At 36.1% G+C, this 9,216-nt stretch overlaps 1 long non-coding RNA gene across 3 annotated transcripts; it reads right to left on the reverse strand.

Annotated features, from left to right (window-relative positions):
• Nucleotides 1–3,873: 3,873 nt before the first annotated feature.
• LOC139188467 (uncharacterized) lies at nucleotides 3,874–8,165 on the reverse strand. Of its 3 annotated transcripts, none has more exons than XR_011571916.1 (8): nucleotides 7,772–7,953; nucleotides 7,069–7,161; nucleotides 6,315–6,388; nucleotides 5,596–5,704; nucleotides 5,458–5,525; nucleotides 4,879–4,975; nucleotides 4,627–4,772; nucleotides 3,874–4,356 (listed from the first exon to the last, which is right to left on the reverse strand). It is a non-coding gene; the product is annotated as an uncharacterized lncRNA (long non-coding RNA). The 3 variants fall into 3 exon arrangements; XR_011571917.1 differs by having other exon boundaries at nucleotides 6,315–6,391; XR_011571918.1 differs by lacking the exon at nucleotides 6,315–6,388 and having other exon boundaries at nucleotides 7,772–8,165.
• Between the last annotated feature and the right edge of the window lie 1,051 nt (nucleotides 8,166–9,216).

Consider the following 9,216-nt stretch of genomic DNA (forward strand, 5'->3'; position numbering starts at 1 on the left):
AGGTAGACTAGCAAACATGCCCAACCTTTACTCACTTTCGAGAAAACACTCCCAACAAGATTGCTTGCTCCAAAATCGAAGAGGCACCGCCCTCCGAATCTCGAGAGCCAGACTCCCAACATGATTACTTTCTCAAAAATCGAAGAGACACCGCTCTCCGAATCTCGAGAGCCAGACCCCCAGCATGATTGCTTTCTAAAAAATCGAAGAGGCATCGTTCTCCGAATCTCGAGAGCCAGATCCCCGATAGGATTGCTTGTTCAAAAACCGAAGAGGCAACACTTTCCCAACTGCAAGAGCCGGATCTCCTTGGATAAAGTTGTCTGTAATCTTCACACGCAACATCAGCTTTCCACATACCACAGACCACTTTTTCAAAGTGCTCTGACAGGGTAAAGGAATAGCATTACTACTTGTTGTTAAGGAGACTCCTATATATGTCAACCTCCATCCCCAACGGACAGACAGACCTGCAAAAATGCTCAACCCTTCCTCATATATGAGAGAGCACTCTCAACGAAGCCTTTCGAAATATTCAGCTTTCTTTCCCCCCGATAATACCTCTGCAAACAAGCTATACTAGAGCAAGAATATCTCATATCATCAGGGTTAAAAGCAAGAGTATCCCATATCATGCTTTTTCCCTGTCTTTTCCTTTGGCCTTGTTCTTACCTGCAAGACAAGGAGAAAGAGAGCAATCAGTCAGCACTTGGAATCAAGCTTCCAGCCAGGAACTGACTGCCTGGAACTTACTTACCTGGCATTGCTCTCGAGTACTGATCTTTAACATCTTATGCTTCCAGGAAAGATACCACATCTGCCTGAGGAACAGATGGGGCAAGTGAGAAGGATACAAGGAAGCATGTGGAGACAAGCGTAACAGCACACGTGCCGATACATCCATTACTCTGTCAAAGCAAAAGTATCCCATATCAGTAGGGTCGAATGTACTCTAGATTTGATGGACTTGTTTTGACCCTCAAATTCTTCAGTCGGCCTTATACTCTGGAGGAAACCAGAAAACCCTCCAGCTCAGTTCAAGAATAAGCTTGTGGAAAGTTACATCTTCAAAAGCAAAAGTATCCCATATCATATCTTCTCATTTTTCTTCTCTTTATCCTTCATGCTGCCTGCAAGATAGGGAGAATGTGAACAATCAGCCGGAGCTCTGATTGCTTACCTTGTCTGTCACCTCTTTCAGCAAATCCCCTAGCTCGGCAACTTGAGGGACTTCTACTACATGGTTTGTATCGCGCTTGACCAAGCCTGGAACTACAAGTTAGCTTCAAGTGAAATTGATACATTACCTTGTGCATTTCCACCAGTTAAAGATACCACCCTTGGATGGAGGAAGAGTACTTCCAGAGAAGATGCCACATCTACCTATGAGACAGATAAGGCAAGTCAAGACGATACCACACTCCGATACTTAGAAGTTTCGTGATTACGAGATCATTCTCCCACAATATTTCCTAATGTCATTTGTACTAAATCATTCACCTATACTCACTAAAGGAGAGCTTGAACCTATGTACTTGTGTAAACCCTTCACAATTAATGAGAACTCCTCTATTCCGTGGACGTAGCCAATCTGGGTGAACCACGTACATCTTGTGTTTGCTTTCCTATCTCTATTCATTTATATACTTATCCACACTAATGATCGGAGCAATCTAGCGACGATCACAAAAAGCGACCGTTTTCGCTACCTAGGATATATCGTGCAAGAGAACGGAGAATTAGAGAGAGATCTCAACCATAGAATAGAAGTTGGATGGATGAAGTGTAAGAGTGCATCCGGCGGGTTGTGTGACCGTCGTAGGCCACTGAAGCTCAAGGGAAAATTTTATAGGACGGCAATAAGGCCAGCGATGTTGTATGGCACAGAATGTTGGGCGGTGAAGCATCAACACGTACACAAAATGGGTGTGGCGGAGATGAGGATGCTTCGTGGGATGTGTGGGCACACGAGAAATGATAAGATTGGAAATGAGGATATTCGAGGTAAAGTAGGAGTAGCCGAAATTGAAGGAAAAATGAGAGAAAATCGGTTCCGGTGATTTGGACATGTGCAAAGAAGGCCTACTGACGCTCCGGTTCGAAGATGTGACTACGGGACAGAGGTTCAGGGCCAAAGGGGTAGAGGAAGACCTAGGAAAACTTTGGAAGAGACTCTAAGAAAAGACTTAGAGTACTTGGATCTAACGGAGGACATGACACAAAACCGAGCGCAATGACGTTCTAGGATTCATATAGCCGACCCCACTTAGTGGGAAAAGGTTTTGTTGTTGTTGTTGTTGTTGTTGTTGTTGTTTGGTAGAAAGCTATTGCAGCCATATTTTTTTACATATGATAACTTTAAATTTGGTTTGCCTAGAAATATGAAGCTGAGAGGAAAACATAATTTTAGGTATGAGACTGGGATACAAAACACTTGATGTATGAAAATTTGAAAAACCACAATACTTCAGGGTAGTAAAGTAAGAATTATCCATTTAATTCTTAGTACAATTCTTATAAATTATCTTTATTTATCAGTAAACCTGCACTCACTAATCAAACCCTATCATCACATAACCTCTATCATACATTGTTCAAAATGCTTTTGATTCTCTTCTTGTGCTTCATGCCATAGTGGCATGTGAAATTAGGCGGAGGGGTCAATCGTGAATACTATCAGTGCTGGGATATAGAACAACGGTCGTGGGGTTCTGTTTGCCACAGCTTGTACTATGCTACTCCATGCTATAATCTTCTTGTGTCCATTTAGCATTTTATATGCAATTTCATGGTTCTTCATTCTTGTAGGAAGGATTTCATTGTGTCCTACGATTTTCTTTTTATTCCTTGATTATTATTTGATTTGTTTTCGCTTTTGTAATGCCTGCGAAACTGTTCGGTAATGGTGACACTACAATATGCAAGTGATGAATTAGCCAATCACATATTGCTCTCTTTATGCCTTGAATGAGTTGGTGAACATTTGATTTTGATTTTTTTATTTTCTAAATGGATGTAAAGATAAATTTACATATTGAATTAGGTTTGTGAGGATAATTTAGGTAGTAAATTTGGATTTAAAAAGATATTGATAGTTAATTAAAATAATATAGTATAGAGAGTAAGTTGGGTGTATAAAGGAATTTTTATCATTAATAGCCAAAATTTAAGCCTTGAATTCATAAATATTAGTTTTTTATAAAAAAATTCAAATGTATCCAAAATTTCACTTGATTAAATGTACTCCATTCACCTCAAAAGTATGCGGAAGTTATATGTAATGAAATTTCCAAAAATGTCAATGAATTACTATGCAAGAATATGCAATTCGGTTGTAGGTGTTTGTCAATTAATAAATGAATTAGACAATTTGTTTGGCTGAATGTCTTTTCATTCTTTCAACTTATTGGATTGGGATGTGGGAATGATCAAAACCCTAAAAATGAAAAAGAACATGAAAGAAAGAACATAAAAAATCTCATCTGCATATGGTTTTTGGTTTTTAACTGAGGGTACATTGGTCAAAATCAAAGCATGAGAATTTCTTCAAAATTATTTAATGAGCATCATATACAGATAAGATTTCCAAATAAATTAATGTGAATTTTTATTATATTTGCAAGTTTTAATAAAAACTGACATTTATGAATTTAGGTGTCAAAATTTGGCTATAAACCATAAATTCTCAGTAGAAAGAAGTTATGAGTTCAGAGAACTTTTTAGTTGTGATGGTAACACAAGTGGTACACCACACGCTTTAATAGGAATGGTGGGAAATTTTATTTTTTAAGTTATTAACTTTTTAGCACATATGTTCCATCATTTGTTTAGTGACACATGTCCCATCATTTGTACCCGCATGTTGTTACGTGATTGAAAACTATATGAAAGATTATGCAATTTCAATCTTCATAAACAATGTTTGAGTAAAAAACTGAGTTACCAATCCCAATGCAAATTATACACAACCTCATCATGAATGAAACAAATTTAAATATCAAAAGAGAAACCTATTTCATCTATTAAAACTATTACGAAGTTCTTTGGATATGAAAAAACACAAATTGCTTCCTGTCCAAAAAATTAATGGGAAACGTTGTTTACTGCAACACTAAAAGTTGTCCTCTGCTATGTTGGTCATTAAGGAAGCATCCCAAGCAAGGGAAAAAAAATTGAAATAAATTTATAGACAGTAGAATTATATCATGAACAAAATAAGGATAATGCGTGTTTACCTATTGTTTTTGTGTGCAGAAAGAAGTCTGATTTTGCACCAAATGGAGATGACCTTCTCTGGCAATTCTATATGACGCGATCAAACTTTTGTGCATTTCCAACTTCCTTGCAACCAAGTTTCTGCAAAAACAGATCAAATTCAAGAAAGTAATTAGACCAAGGCATAAGAGATTATAAGAAAAAAGTACAGAAAATATAAACCACATATACCACTTATTATACTATTTTGTATTCCAAATACACCTAAAATATATATCGATTTCTAGTGAATGGTTCGGTTCCAATTGATTCCACTTTAGTTTCTTTCAAACCCTTCAACTTATCCTTGACTTTTTTTTTAACGGCATAATATTAAGAGTTAGCTAATAATAAATATACAAATCTGTTAACCTTTAGTTGACCCTCGACATGTGCTCGGAAGAGGGCTCTTCCAACATTATGAAATCAAGTTAAGAGTTAAAAAGGAATAGGGCCTCTTTAAAATCAGGTCAACCAAGTTCTATTGCCATGGTTTCATCATCCAATTTGTCAACCATCTGAAAAATGAAGAGAGAGTATCTACATAAGTAAAATCTGAAAAGTAACAGCAAAAAATGAGTCGGTTGTTTAAAACAACGATCTAGCTTAAGACAACATCCATACCTGCATATAATTCACAACTTCTAAGACAGAACAGTGTAATAAGGAATTTCCACCAAGTTCCTTTTCAGAGATCCACCAGTCCCTCTCAAAAATCCCACTTCAATAAAAAGGAAGTTAGGCCACACTATAATATGCATTGCTCCAACTTTTTTCAAAAATGATATTCTACAAAGCTAAATGCTTGAAGAACCTAAGAAGATAATATAAAAATTTATACTAAATTGTAATATTAAATCTACATATACTAAAGTAAAGTTATTGTAAATGCCCAAAAATAAATCTAAACAAAAACTTGAAACTAAAAACCAAATAATTATCAAACGGCTCCTAAAGGAATACACATTTTGGATTTATTAAATGGAGTTTTTCAAGACCTTCAACTAAGTGAAACTAATATACAAATACTAAAGAATAATATCGCATAGCCTTATCTCAATCTTGTCAAAATTGATCATGACACCCTCTTTTGTACCACATGGAATATCCCTTACCTACAATGTTGCTAACAGAAGCTTTCAAAACTATAATGAATGGAAAGACAGAATCCTCAATCTTCCAAACATGGATTACCAAAGTTACCTGATCACTTTGCAGGGTCACTTGAACGGGTTCAAAATGGGTGACCAGAGGTAGCTTGAGATGAAAACCTGAAATTTGAAATAATGAGAAGCAGGCGAAGTTAAGGCCCTATGCAAGCAACTTCTCAATGCACATCACCTGGATCTGTAATTGTCTTCAGAAGAGCACCTTCTCTCTAATAAATCCAAACATGACCTTCTGGGACTTGGTGCAAAATTGATATAGTTGATGATGTTGGAAGAACCGTCTGGAAACATCAAGACGTTCCAGTTTTAAGAATTTAGCATACTAATCGAAGTTCCCCAGCTAGCATATCATAATATTTAGCAAAAAAAATACAATCCAAGTCTATTGCAAATATCATTACAGAAAATGAAAAATTCCGAAAAAAAACTTCAATTCAATGCTTTATAGGGAAATCTCGTAACTCTAATTCTCAATCAACTAATTCAAATATTTAGATAGAGGATTAATGAAGTCACCAGATGCATTTTATTGCACATGATCATCCTAGCAAACATATGATCATTAATGACATGACAAAAGAATGCATTACGAAACTGTAAAAAACCGAAATTAATACTTTAACACAAAATATATGCATTCAGTGGAAATCAAGAACATATACATGATACTCGAAATAGAGGAATTACTTGACCATAATTAAACCTAAAAGTGAAACAAATTGATGAACAACTGAGTTAGTACTGCATAATCAAGTGATGGATTAAGCTCGAAGATAAAATGCGATGAAATAAACAAATGTCGAAGAAATATAAAGCAAATTAGCAGTGAAAAAGAAGACCTAGCCATAGTTCTGACTTGGAGAGCAAAGTATAAAGTGTGAGAGGGGTTACCACGGCTAAAATGGCGAGGAAAGCGAAGAGGACAAAGAAAATGGCTGAGGTCCATTATGTGGAATACCTGGTCTCTGCTGGTTTGGATCCATAATTAAGCAACAAATCGCCCAAAACAATCAAAAGACAACTCAAAATACGTCCCAGTTTTAAGAACCCAGAAAAATAAAAATTCACATTCCAAAAACACATAATGGATTGTTCATATCAACATGGATGTTGTATTATGTATTAAAAAGGTAGTGGATTAATAAAAAAATAACCAAAAATGAGAATTATGGTTGTTTAATTGTACCTAAGGTGCGGTAGTTATTTGTTGGTGTTGTGGTTGCTGGTGTTAATCGGCCTTTGAGGGAGTCGAAGACCTTGAATTATAGAGGAATGTGGAAATTGGGATTAATATTCAATTTCTCTGTGTACTGGACAATTTAAAGATTTGAGGCTTTTTTTTTCTTTTTTCACTTATACAGTTCTACACACTTTCTAGCCCTAAATATTTCTGGGAAACATACGGAAAGTGAAAGCAAGAAAATTACACATAACAAAACTATTGAAATTTAAAACCCACTTCCCAAATTAGGTTCTTTGACTGGCTAATGACCATATTGGATATAAATTATCATCCCAAACACAGCGATTGCTGAATTTTTTTTCTAGACATTCTAATTAATCATTATTTAACTCAAGAATACAATTCATCCAACAATAATTAGTAGATAAAACAAAAGCAGCAACATAAAAATCATGAGGTTACCTGAATTCTGAGGGCTGAGGGAGATAGCTTAATGGCATCAGGTTCCATTTGCAGTCAAGAGTTGGAAACTGAATTCGAGACTCTTCTTGGTTCCTATTAACAATACATAACTTGGTGGACCAAATTAAAAACAACTTCAAACCAAAAATTATAATCTGGTTTTTTCTAATTCTTTAAGAATTCTCAGAACCCTGAACAAAGGGAAATGGGGGTCATATTCTCCTTACTCTGTCATCACAAAAAACAAAATTTGAAGTTGAAAACTTGCAATCTGTTATGCAACTTCAGTTCTGTTAGTGGTTGTTTGAATGTATTTATGGCATGTATTTCTTCTTCTTTTTTATTCACCGTTTTTCTCATATGAATTTACCCAAATAATATATTTTTGAGAAATCCATCCCCTTGCATGCCGCGTTCTTATATAATTATTGTTTAGCTAATTTTGTGACCCTTATCTTAATAAAATAATAAATGGTATTTTTTACTCAATCATGGTCATGAGTTTTAAGTAGGAATCACTTCTTCACCTTCAAATCAAGCTACAAATTCAAAATTTAAAACACAAACTTCAAATTAAACAAAAAATTCATAATTCATAATGCAAAAACCCAAATTAAACACAAAATTAAGATTCTTTCATAGATATAAAGTTTAAGATTAAGAAAGAGAGCACATAAAATTGGGGTAAAGTTCAAAAATTTACCAAAGGGGTTTCGGAAGAGGCGCAGAAAGGAGAAGCTCGGCATATCATATCAATGATGTGATGGTATCGAAAGCCATCGTTTCCCTTGTAGATGGGTGATTCGACATCTTATCGATCTATACTGCTTCAATTTTTGCAAGGCGGTTGATGAGGCGATTGACGACTTCGATCATGCTTTCTACGCTCGGCGAGATAGAGTTGGAGAAGCAAGATTCTGGTTTTTGGTTGAGAGAATCAAACATGAATAAGATAAGAAGCAGTGGATTGAGAATGGTGGGGGTGAGTTTCACTGCGAGAGAGAGAGGAGTTTGGGACAGGTGAATGCAGAGAAAGCAGAATAAAGCAGAAAAGTCGAGAAGCGGAAGTCGAAGCAGAAGGTGCAGCGATGATGGAAGCGTGGGCTAGGAGGGCAAACTTGTCTTTTTCCTGTGTAAAATGATATCGAAGGAATTGAAGGGTATTTTCGCCCGTTCACTGTTAATGAACAGTGTTTTTTGTTGAGTTTTAGTATATGGATAATGTGTGTGTATATATAGAGATATATATATATATAAGCACACAAGTAGGGGGTGTGGAGCCAAAAATAAACACAAGGCGACACGTGGATTTTTGGGTAAAAGATGACAAAAATACCCTTGAGGCATACCGAGATTCTACGCGCGAGCAGCGGACAATCATCCGTCAATCAAATCAAAAGTGTCCAAAATAGGTAACCAATTCAAATATATTCTCATCCATCCTCATCTTAGGTAATTATTTTATAACCTACATAACATTCCATTTAAGTGAAGGTTAATTGGCTAATTAATTGATTAATTCCTAATTAATCAATTAATCACCAATTAAATCACGCATTACACCCCAAAAAATACCCTAGGGCCAGCCACTCTTTCTTCCAAAGAGGGCCTGTGAAATCTCGTTCCTGGATTTCATTATTATAATCTACGTATTGATATTATAGAGATTTCATATTATTTTTCGGGAAATTAATTATTTAAAATCCGTAGACCATTCGAGGTCACAATTTACATTGTTGATTTGATTCCGAGATCACGAACGCATAGGCAAAAGCCATTTGCGGGTTATAACGGTATAGTTACGGACGTTTGAAGTTGTGGTACTATAGATTTTAGGAATTATTTAGACTCCCACTTTGTGGGAAAGAGGCCCAATCGGATATTTGGGTTAAGGAACCAATTAGATTTTTAAAAGGTTAGGAGGACCAATGGGGAAGAAAAAAAAAAGGAGGTGCGGGAGAGAAAATGAGGGATGAGGGGGACGAATCAGAAAAGGGGAGAGGAACGAAGTGACGAATCAGAGAGGAAGAAAGGAGGGAAATGAGGAAAGGTGAGAAAAAGAAGTAGGAAAAAACAAGGGGTCGGGTCAAACGGACCCGTGAACCCCAGCCACCCATTCGGCTTTTCCGACGGTTTTTTCGGTGAATT

The sequence above is a fragment of the Malus domestica genome, chromosome 10, assembly GCF_042453785.1.
Source record: "Malus domestica chromosome 10, GDT2T_hap1".
Lineage (NCBI taxonomy): Eukaryota > Viridiplantae > Streptophyta > Magnoliopsida > Rosales > Rosaceae > Malus > Malus domestica.